Genomic DNA, 11,093 nt, shown 5'->3' on the forward strand with positions numbered 1-11,093 from the left:
AAGGGGGAAGTGAGGAGATGTTATAACCTGGTGCACTTCAGGGCTCAGGAAAGCATCTTTGCCACTTCATCTTATAGTACACAGGTGTCAAACTTAGGCCCTCCAGCTGTAACAAAACTCCAATTCCCATCATGACTCCACAGCTAAAGGTTTGGCTTTCCAGGCATGATGGGAATTACAGTTTTGCAACAGCTGCAGGGCCTGAGTTTGACACTAGAGAGGAGCGAATCTACATTCGGAATGAAGTCAATAACTTTGTTCTGCATTCTGCTTATCAGAGAGCAGACTTCAAAGCCCGCAGTTTGATGAGCAGAACGCAGATAGGGACGAAGCAATTTGCTTTGTTCCTACTGTAGATTCGCTCATCTCTGACACCCCAGCTAGAAGAATAAAAGCACTTTTTCTATGTTCTGAAAGCACAGATAGCTGTTAAACTAGAAACATAGAAGATTGTCAGCAAAAAAAAAGACCATTTGGTCCATTAAGTCTGCCCATTTAGTTAGAGATGAGCGAATCTACAGTGGAAACTAAGTGAATTGCTTCATTCCTATCTGCATTCTCCTCATTAGGCTGTAGCAATTGAAGCCCGCTCCGCTCTATGACACTCTTCCCTAAGTGCTGGGAAAAGATGGATCCAGTCCTGGAAAACTTCTCCCAGTTTCCCAGGACTGGATCCATCTTTTCCTAGCCCTTGGGAAGGAGCAGAGAAGACCTCGAAGTCCGCAGCCTGGTGAGGAGTATGCAGATAGGAACAAAGCAATCTGCTTTGTTCCTCCTGTAAATTTGCTCACCTCTACTTTTAGTATTTCCCTTCTTATAATCTTAGGATAGATATATGGTTATTCCATGTTTAAATTCTGCCATTTATTGTCAAACTACTGTTTTCTCTTTTTAAATCATAATGACAACCAAAAACATCCAAATGATCCTGATCAAAAGTTTACATACCCTGGTGATTTTGGCCTGATAACATGCACAGACGTTGACACAAATAGGCTTGAATGGCTACTAAAGATAACATCCTCATCGGTTGCTTGTAGTCTGTATGTGTGCATAAAAGCTTAGTGAGTTTCTGGGATCCAGACAGACTCTTGCATGATTCATCCAGCCACTGATGTTTCTGGATTGTAAGTCATGGGGAAAACAAAAGAATTTTCAATGGATCTACGGAGAAAGGTAGTTCAACTGCATAAAACAGGAGAGGGATACAAAAAGATATCCAAGGAATTGATAATGTCAGTCAGCAGTGTTCATACTGTGATTAAAGGCCCTATTACACGGAACGATTATCATTTAAATATTCGCTGAAACGACAAATGAAAAATCGTTCGTTTTATGTTGAAAAATTATAGTTGGTAGTTTGCCGATCGTTCACATATTTGTTAGAGAAATAAGCCGTCCGCTGATAAAACTTGTTTTGTGGGGGCTGTCCTAAGGAACGATTAGCAACCATATAACGACGTAAAATCAATCATTCATAACAGTAATCGGTGAATGTAATAACCTTAGAATGGTTCGCTAAAAAATCCCTAGTTATCGCTAGCGAGCGATCGTTATAGTGACTCTTTGAATGATAATCGCTACGTGTAATATGGCTTTAACCCCTTTGCGTCCCATGAAGGTGCCATAGGCACCAATGTGGGCGTAGTGAAGTGGCACAGTGGTCGTGAAGCCCCGCCCAGATGGCACAATCCACATGCAATTAATTTTTATAATCTATTATAAAGTAAGGTATGAAAACTGCAGAGTTTAGGCTTTACATCTGTGTAGAGAAGTCCTGACATCAGTATGGCATGTCATTGCTAATAAAAGTTCCCTAATGGGAACTACTTAAAGCGACTCTGTACCCACAATCTAACCCCCCAAACCACTTGTACCTTCAGATAGCTGCTTTTAATCCAAGATCTGTCCTGTGGTCCGTTCGGCATGTGATGCAGTTATTGTCCTAAAAAAACAACTTTTTAAACTTGCAGCCCTGTGCCAAACGGGAGTATCTGTGCCCTTACTTTGCACCACCTCTCCATCCCTCCTCCCTACCCTCTTCATCATAAGGAATACCACTGGAACATTTTCTTCATGCTGAACATGTGCTTAACCCCTTAAGGACCTTGCCAATTTTCGTTTTTACGTTTTCGCTTTTTCCTCCTTGTGTTTAAAAGGCCATAGCACTTGCATTTTTCCACCTAGAGACCCACATGCTTCCTTATTTTTTTGTGTCACTAATTGTACTTTGCAATGACAGGCAGAATTTTTGCATTAAGTACACTGCGAAACCCGAAAAAAATTCGCCATTCGCCCTGGGGTAAAACTGACTTGTTATCCATGTTCCTCAAGTCGTTACGATTAAAATGATATATAACATGTATAACTTTTATTGTATCTGATGGCCTGTAAAAAATTCAAACCATTGTTATCAAATATACGTTCCTTAAAATCGCTCCATTCCCAGGCTTATAGCGCTTTTATCCTTTGGTCTATGGGGCTGTGTCAGGTGTCATTTTTTGCGCCATGATGTTTACTTTCATTCGGTACCTTGATTGCGCATATACGACTTTTTGATCGCTTTTTATTACATTTTTTCTGGATTTGGTGCGACCAAAAATGCGCAATTTTGCACTTTGGGATTTTTTTGCGCTGACGCCGTTTACCGTGCGAGATCAGGAATGAAATAAATTAATCGGGCGATTACGCACGCGGCGATAGCAAACATATTTATTTATTTGTTTACTCTTATTTAAAACCTGGGAAAAGGGGAGTGATTCAATCTTTTATTAGGGGAGGGGGCTTTTTACTATTAACAACACTTTTTTTTTTTTTACAAATATACTAGAAGCCCCCCTAGGGGACTTCTAGTATAACCACTTTGATCTCTCATTGAGATCTTTGCTGTATAGATCTACAGCAAAGATCAATGAGATCGGCACTCGTTTGCTTCCGGCTGCTGCAGACGGAAGCAAACGAGTGCCGAGCCGGGGACGGTGCCATCTTGGATGAGTCCCTGGCCGGCATCAGACAGGGAGATCGCTCCTCCGGGACAACGTCCCGGAGGAGCGATCTCCCCAACTAGACTCCAGGGAAAGGTTGCCTCCGGTAATCGGAGGCAGCTGTCAACTTTGACAACTGCCTCAAATTAGCTAATTAGCGGGCACGGCGATCAGACCGTGCCCGCTAATAGCAGCAGTCCCGGGCTACACGCACCCGGGACCGCGACACTTCAAAGCGGGGTCGCTGCGCGGCCCTGCTTTGAAGTGCTATTGAGGACATATAAAGTACGGGTACGTCGTATGTCCTTAAGAGGTTAATGATCCAGCCCATGTGCCGAGCTGACACAGCTAATGAATAGGAGACAATCTGCCTGGAGCATTCCTAATGATGAGGAGGGACAGAGAGGTTTTGCCAGCCTAATGCATACGCAATGTAAGCCCCAACCGTTGGGCATGGGGCTGCCAGTTTAAAAGTAGTTTTTTAGGACAATAACTGCATCACCTGCTGAACGGACCCCGGGACAGATCTTGGATTAAAAGCAGCTGTCTGAAGGTACAAGTGTTTGGGGGGGGAGGGCAGATTGTGGGTACAGTGTCACTTTAAGTGTAAAAAAAAATCCATCTGATAAAAATTCTGATCAAAGATCTAATAAAAAAAAAAGGTAATTTTCCCTGGTAGTTAACCCCCCCCCCCCCCCCACACACACACACACTTTGGCATCCTCCTGTAGGTAATTCCCCTAGTAGTTACTACCCCCAATTTAGTCATGCCACTGTAAGTAGTCCCCAGGTAGTTAACGCCCCCCCCCCCCCCAATAAGTACCATGTATAGAGGCAGAGGCATAACTAATGTCTCTTGGGCCCTGGTGCAAGAGGTCAACTTGGGGCCCCCCCTTCCTCGATGCTATTGGTGTGTGTGTGTGTATATATACAGTCATAGCCAAAAGTTTTGAGAATTACACAAATATTATATTTTCACATGATCTGCTGCCCTCTGGTTTTTATGTGTGTTTGTCAGATGTTTTATCACATACAGAAATATAATTGCAATTAACAAAAGCTTATATTGCAGTGTTAACCCTTCTTCTTCAGGACCTCTGCAATTCTCCCTGGCATGCTCAACTTCTGGACCAAATTCTTACTGATAGCAGTCCATTCTTGCACAATCAATGCTTGCATTTTGTCAGAATTTGTTGGTTTTAGTTTGTCCACCTGTCTCTTGATGATTGATCACAAGTTCTTAATGGGATTAAGATCTGGGGAGTTTCCAGGCCATGGATCCAAAATCTCTGTTTTCTTCCCTGAGGCATTTAGTTATCACCTTTGCTTTATGGCAAGGTGCTCCATCATGCTGGAAAAGGTATTGTTATTTGCCAAACTGCTCTTGGACGGTTGGGAGAAGTTGCTCTTGGAGGACATTCTTTTTACCATTCTTTATTCATGGCTGTGTTTTTAGGCAAGACTGTGAGAGAGCCAATTCCCTTGGCTGTGAAGCAACCCCACACATGAATGGTTTCAGGATGCTTTACAGTTGACATGAGACAAGACTGGTGGTAGCGCTCACCTCGTCTTCTCCGAATAAGCTGTTTTCCAGATGTCCCAAACAATCGGAAAGGGGATTCATCAGAGAAAATAACTTTACCCCAGTTTTCAGCAGTCCACTCCTTGTACTTTTTGCAGAATATCAGTCTGTCCCTGATGTTTTTTCTGGAGAGAAGTGGCTTCTTTGCTGCCCTCCATGACACCAGGCCTTGCTCCAAGAGTCTCCGCCTCACAATGCGTGCAGATGCGCTCACGCCTGCTGCCAATCCTGAGCAAGCTCTGCTCTGCTGGTAGCCCGATCCCACAGCTGAAACACTTTTAAGAGATGGTCCTGGCGCTTGCTGGTCTTTCTTGGGCGCCCTGGAGCCTTTTTGGCAACAATGGAACCTCTCTCCTTGAAGTTCTTGATGATGCAATCAATTGTTAACTGAGGTGTAATCTTTTTATTTGCGATACTCTTCCCTGTTTGGCATCATTGTTTCTCGTCTGTTAACCATGGTTATCTCTAAAGAAACAAGTGTAGTCATCATTGCACTGCACAAAAATGGCCTAACACCAGCCTCCTTTTAAAGTGTCCAGTGGTGTCATTCTTATTTAATCATGACAGATTGATCTCCAGCCCTGTCCTCATCAACACAGACACCTGTGTTAATGGAGCAATCATTGAAACGATGTTCGCTGGTCCTTTTTAAGGCAGGGCTACAATGATATTGAAATGTGTTTTGGGGGATAAAGTTAGTTTTCTAGACAAATATTGACTTTGCAAGTAATTGCTGTTAAGCTGATCACTCTATAAAATTTTGGAGTATATGCAAATTGCCATTTTAATAACTGAAGCAGTAGACTTTGTAAAAAAATATTTGTATTATTCTCAAAACGTTTTGCCACGTCTGTGTGTGTGTGTGTGTGTATATATATAATGTATACACACACACACACACACACACTGGTACCATAGTTTAAGAGCAACTTAGTTTGAGAGCGTTTTACAAGAAAAGCTCACAGTTTTTCAAAATTTTGACTTGGTTTAAGAGCATAGCTTTGGTTTAAGAGCTTCCTGTACTGGGTGGGAGGGCAAGTGGGGGAAGGGCATGGTCTGCATAGCGGGGTCTATAGCACTTTTCTCTGACCCAGGAAGACCTCCTTATGTTCCAAATCATAGCAGATCCACTTCAGGATGGGGCTTGCATCAAGGGACAGGACTGTGGAGGTAATCTCTCCATAGCTGTAACCCCTCTCTCCCCAGACAAGACTGCTACATGTATGTGCCCACATATACCCTGCTCATTCCTTCATGCTCCCTGCCAGTCCATATGTTTCCCATCCTCTCCATTCCTGCTATAATGTGCCTGCACTCACACTCAGCCATTCACATTGCTGTATAGAGAAGTTTCTGTCACTGTCCTGGGTTTTCCATCCGCTCCATTCCTACTATAATGTGCCTGCACTTACACTCAGCTATACACCTTGCTGCTATAATATGTCTGCACTTACACTCAGCCATTCACATTGCTGTATAGAGAAGTTTCTGACACTGTCCTCCTGCGCAGCTCTGTGATTATCACTTCCTGATTGGTCCATGCTGAACACACCCCTTTCCCCATTGCGGTCATGTGACCACATAGACCTCTGACAGCAGGCTGCTTTTCTATTCTAGCCCCAGCTCTACACAGGTTCTATACACTATATACATTAAGGGGCAGTAATATTAAAGGGGAGCTCTGGATAAGGAAAACGATGTGTCTATATAATGTATTTATATAATGTATTACTATATCTGTGCGGTTCTGCCACACTGGTAGCTGTTTGAAATCCAGGAAGTGAAGAAAAATGGCCTCTGTGCCAATTCACATTGTCTCCTGCTCCCACCTTTTAGAAGACAAATATTCCATGCCTCTGTCTCACATTGTGTGTGTTTGCTGAGTGCAGGCTGATGATGCAGACAGGGGGCAGGGCGTGATATCACAGGAGGCTTGGCTGGATCCCCCAATCCCCTGAGTGATTCACCATCTCTAACCGGCTAGAAGCAGGTGTTGCCCTGATTTCTCTGATTGGGCAGTAGTGTGCAGTGAGATTAGGGCTGTGTTCACACATGTTGGAGTGTCATTGCAGTACTGCAGCGTATTAGTAAGTTTTTAGCAAATTCGTAAGTAAATGATGCTAAACGGCAGAGAGTATCAGAGCCTTATTGTGGGGCTCAACTTCAAAGATAAAAGATGCTTGATCATAATATGTGCGTGGAAATGAAAAGAAAAAAAACCCAAAAAGTTCTTTACTTTATTCCAATATCAGCGTTGCAGGTAGAGAATACAATACGCTGTGTGGGTGGGACAACAATGAAATGATAAAGTACTGCAAATAATTTAGTAACACAATGAAACTGCAATGTGTGAACCCAGCCTAGATGTTCTGCAATAGATTTAGGGGGGGAATGGGCTGGGTGGGGCACTGTGGTGGATCAGCTGAGGTAAAACATTGCATTCTGGGACCAGTACTGCTTTCTGGAAACTGATCAACCAGGAAGTACAGAAACACAAAATCGAACAAAACCGCCCAAAGCAAATGGATTTTTTTGTAGTTTCAAAACTGGAATAGATAGGTTAGTAATGCTATATGCTTCTGCAGAAGTTTCATTTTTTTTAACCTCTACCTGGAGTACCCCTTTAAGTGACTCACAGGGGTCTGATCAGAGTTTTTCCCTTTTCATCGACTTCTTCATCCGCCCTGGGCCATTATGAGAACTTCTCCGAACCACGAATCCACAGAATCTGCCAGGCAAACATATTAGGCTCCTCACTTTGGCACCATCCTCATCTCTCTACAAATTGCACATCTGTATTGGCCCCTTTGTGCCCTCATTTGGTGGGTACGCTGACTCTATGTGACCCCCCCTTATAGTATATGCCCCCCTCTGTGTAGTCCACTATAGTACATGCAACCCTCTATGCATGCCCTGTTGTATACGCCCCTCCGTGTTGTCCCCCTTATAAATGGCCCCCCTGTGTTATCCCCCTTATAGATGCCCCCATGTTATCCCCTCATAGATGCCCCCCTTATGTTGCCCCCCCCCCCATCTGTGCAAAGCAGATTTAAAAAAAAAAACAACCAAAACTCACTCCCCTGTCGCGGCTCTCCTCTCCTGCAGGCTCGGTCTGGCCCCCGGCTGATGCGCAGCTCCCCGGCAGCACATGCACCAGTGAGCTCTGTGTGCGCGGGGGCTGTTACTTCCAGCACAGGGAGCGTGTATTGTAGACGCTCCCTGGGCTGGAAGTACTTCCCCGGCGCACACAGAGCTCACTATTGCATGTGCTGCCGGGGACAGGACAGAGCTGGGGAGCTGGGCATCAGCAGGGGCCAGTCCCAGCCTGCCTCTTGTGATCGCAAGAAAAACACTGCTTGAGGTCACAAGAGGGAGTGGGAGGGGGGCAGTGCGGTGGCAAGAGGGGGCCTCGCAGGCGACCGCTGTAGCTACGCGACTGTATAGGGGCATTCTCTGATAGGTACCATGTATGAATTTATGGGAAAATGTAATGTATTAAAATTGCCCTGCTTTCACACCACTGGCAGTCTCAAGAGTCGATATCAGCTCCGAGCTGGCATATATTTTAGCCATAATTTACGGCAAAAATCAGTGTGAAATAAAACAAATCTTGCGTGCTGGAAGGACATGCCTCCCTGCACACACGGTGTGCAGGGCGCAGAACAGCAAAAGTCGCACAATTTTTGTGCAAAGGGGTGGGGAAGGTCTTTGCTCAAAAATATGCAACTTTTTGACTGTCTGCACTACGGGCAGACCTTGATACATGTTCCCCTATGTGTAATATCTTCTTATTACATTATCCAAATACTCTGCAGACAGGGGTGCTTCTACCACAAGGCCACTCTTAATTGTGGATTCAGACTGCTGGAAAGTGTGTGTGTGTGTGTGTGTGGGGGGGGGGGGGGGGGGGGCTGTGGCCACACAACCCAGAAAATTGGGCCCACTTAGCCACCGGATGCTGCCCCTGGCTCCTTTTATTGTGAGATCTTGTAACTAGCACCCACTATTGAATGACTCAGATCTAGCCACTAGCTCCCCGCTGTGCCAGTAACTGTCCTGGCCGCAGCTAGCATTCTGCCTCTAGCCACAAGGAGTCGCTCCTTCCTTCAGCACTGTGGTGCACTAGTGAGGTCACTTATAGACCTGGGAGAAGAAACACATCAGAGGACTGCATGTGCTGCAGCCAGTTAGGTGAGTATGTATGTGTTTTTTTTTGTTGTTTTTTTTATCACCGGGGGACAGCCAAATGCTGTCAATCTTCCTGCAGTCAGCCTCAGACTGGCCCAGAGGGGAGCAGGGGAATCCCCTGGTGGGCCCTACCCCTTGGTGGGCCTCCCTTTTTAGCAGTTCCATAATGACTTATAATCCGCCAGCACTGCTGCACACACCAGTCACCTGGTTACTCACTGCCTCTATATAGTAACCTTGGATTTCATCTTATATGTGTATGTGTGTGCTATGGCTGCAGCAGGCTGTGTGTGTGTGTGCTCTATGGCTGCAGCAGGCTGTGTGTGTGCGCTATGGCTGCAGCAGGCTGTGTGTGTGTGTGTGTGTGTGTCTGGGTATTCTGGGCAACAGTGAAAAATCCAAGGAGGACAGGGAGTGGTGGGATCATAATAAAGAAGTCGTATTTATCTGTCCTCGTGCCCCCGCAGTGCAGTGTCACAGCTCATGGTCCCCCACCAGGCCCTTGATCCTGTGAAATCACGCCCCCACACAGAAATGCCCACTCAGCCAATCAATGACTGAGGCGGGGAACAGCTGTAGGCACTGACTGGCTTAGCAGGTAGTTCCTGTGGGACCATGACAATCCAGGAGAATGGGTGCTGACTGAGAGAGCTGATAAATGTGGGCCTATGTATACTTCTGTATCACTATGGCTGACCGCTACATAAGCATGGCTGACCTCTATATAACAGGTATCTGGCATTGTCAGTAGTTTTTCTTTGTGTATGGTGAATATTTAGTTAGAAAAACATAGAAGATTGTCAGCAGGAAAAGACCACCTGCTCCATCTGTGGTGTCCCACCACAAATGTTACTTGTCTTTACACCCCTTGCAAAAGCCTGTACTTCAAAGTAGTAGTGGTGATGAAGTAGTACCTAAGTTTTGCCACTAGATGTCGCTAGTATGTATATTGTATGCTTAAGTATTGCACAGCTGTAGGTAACTAAAGGGTTATTGTTTGTGTGATTTGTGCACCAATAAGAGCTCTTTCTCTTACCTACCTATCTTCACAGTACATATTACATATGTTGTACGAAGTTGTCACATGGGGTGAGGAAGTGTAGCCACACCTTAGGGAGTCTTACTTTGGTTTCTGTAGAAGAAGGACGCAAGCCAGAATGGTCCCTACAGCAGCCAAATTGGGCCCTGGCTTATGCCAGGTCCCCTGTTAGAGGACAAGTGCAGTGTAGTCTGAGGTGTGGTACAGAACAGACGCACATGGGAACAGACACCCGTTTCTTGAAAGAAGCACTTTTACATACTATGCAGTGCTAAATGCTCACAGAGAGGACAAAGTCAGGGATCATCTCAGCCCACGCCATGAACAAGACTAAAGGTGCAGGACAGTATCCTGAAGAAAGAGCAACTGAACCGGATAGAGCAAAGTTGCTAGAAACCTGCGTACTCTATCTCGCAGTGCGGGTGTAATCAGAAAACTCTGACGATTCTGCTCAACCCAGGTAACAAGGTCTGGGGCTTGTGTCACCCTCTAGGAGGCAATAGGTGGTGCAAAGACCAAGGAGTCAAAACACAGGCACAAGTATTCTATCTACTTTCAAGTATTCTACCTCTTCTACTTCTAAAGTTCTGGCAGAGCACACTACTACATTGGGTTGGGACTCTCGACATCCTCCTCTCTACTTCTCTGAACCTCTTCTACCTCTCAGCCCGCAACTCCGCCAGCTTGGCTGCACTACTATAAAAGCTCTCAGCACAGATCCTGTCACTAAAGTCTAAAGTGTATTGTCGAGACAGAAGTCAGCTGTATATCACTGTATCAAGTATTTCTAGTAATAGTCAAGTAATAGTAATTTCTAGTCAAGTAAAGAAGTTATTTATTTTAACTGGACTCAGTGGTTATTCTTTAAGCACCTACATCTTCCTTGGGTTATCTCTCCTTTCTGTGTGTGTGGCGATACAGATAGTCCGGGTGGGTCACAACTCCACTCCGGACCACCGTGATAAGCGCCCAAGGGACTCCAAAACAGCCTGGCAGGTTACTGACCACAGGGGAAAGGGTATAGCCAGCCTCACTAAAATAAAAGCAGGTGTGCCAGCATACCTGTGTGCCCAACCGGCACTGGCATCATGACAACCTAACACCTGGCTGAGCTATTCCCCGACCAACCACTACTACAGTGGAGTCACACTTCACCATCTAGCAAGTGACCGGTCTACCATCACACCAGTGGTGCTCCACCACATATCTAGTCTAGTTTTGAGATCCTCATGGAGGCTGGGGACTTGCTGCATCCAAGTCCCCAGCCTCCATTCCGCTACCTTTGCTCAGTGGGAACGGG

Source organism: Dendropsophus ebraccatus, chromosome 2 (genome assembly GCF_027789765.1).
Source record: "Dendropsophus ebraccatus isolate aDenEbr1 chromosome 2, aDenEbr1.pat, whole genome shotgun sequence".
In the NCBI taxonomy this organism is placed as follows: Eukaryota; Metazoa; Chordata; class Amphibia; order Anura; family Hylidae; genus Dendropsophus; species Dendropsophus ebraccatus.